The following is a 1,266-nucleotide window of genomic DNA, read 5'->3' as shown; positions in this document are numbered from 1 at the left end:
TTCCAGGAGATTTAGTGTCTCTGCTTTAATGTTTAGATCTTTAATCCATTTTGACTTTAGTTTAGTGCATGGTGATGGACCCGGGTCAAGTTTGAGTTTTCGGAATGTATAGAGCCAGTTTTTCCAGCGCCATTTGTTAAAGAGGCTATTTTTCTTTCAGTGAGTATATTTGGACCTTTTTACAAAGATAAGATGGCTGAGTGTGTTGGTAGGTTCCTCAGCATCTTCTAATCTATTCCATTGATCCTCAGGTCTATTTTGTTGCCAGTACGATGCTGATTGTATCACAGTATAATTATTGCATAATTTCAAGTCAGGAACGTAATGCCTCCAGCCTTGTCTTTATTGCTTGGAATTGACTTTGCTATTCTAGGTCTTTTCTGATTCATGATAAATTTTAGGAATGATTTCTTTAGGTCTGTGAGGCATGTCAGTGGTAGTGTGATAGGGATTGCATTAACATTGTACAGCAATTTTGGGAGTATTGCCATGTTCACAATGTTGTTTTTTCCTATCCAGGAGCATGGAATATCTTTCCATTTTCTGAAATCCTCTAGTATCTCTTTTTTCAGAGTACTGTAATGTTCCTTGAAAAAATCTTTGACTTCTTTAGTTAGGTTAATTCCAAGTTATTTCATTTTCCTCAGTGCTATTGTGTGTTTGTTGGCTGTGTAGAGGAATGCTATTGACTTTTGGGCATTGACTGTATAACCTGCTATGCTACTGAATTTCTGTATTAATTCTAGTAACTTCTTGGTGGAGTTTTTTGGGTCTTCTAAGTAAAGTATCATGTCATCCGCAAATAAAGATAATTTAACTTCTTTTCCTTTTTTCTTATTTTTTTTTATTTCTTTTTCTTTTCTAATGGCTGTAGCTAATGATTCCAGAATTTGATTGAATAGGAGGGGTGATAGAGGACATCCTTGTCTTGTACCAGATCCGAGTAAAAGATTTCAATTTTTCCTCATTTAGGATTATGTTAGCTGTTGGGTTTTCATAAATGGCTTCTGCCAGCTTGAAGTAGAGGCCATCTATTCTAATTTTCTTTAGGACTTTGAACATGAATGAGTGTTGGACTTTGTCAAAAGCCTTTTCTGCATCAATACAGATGATCATGTGGTTTTTAGTTTTCGCTCTATTGATATAGTGTATTACATTGATAGATTTTCAAATATTGAACCATCCTTGAATCCTTGGGATGAATCCTACATGGTCATGGTATATGATCTTCTTGATGATTTGCTGTATTCTATTTGCTAGGATTTT

This window comes from Octodon degus, unplaced genomic scaffold (assembly GCF_000260255.1).
Source record: "Octodon degus isolate 3935 unplaced genomic scaffold, OctDeg1.0 scaffold00038, whole genome shotgun sequence".
NCBI classification, from domain to species: domain Eukaryota; kingdom Metazoa; phylum Chordata; class Mammalia; order Rodentia; family Octodontidae; genus Octodon; species Octodon degus.
Note: the sequence above shows the minus strand (reverse complement) of the source record.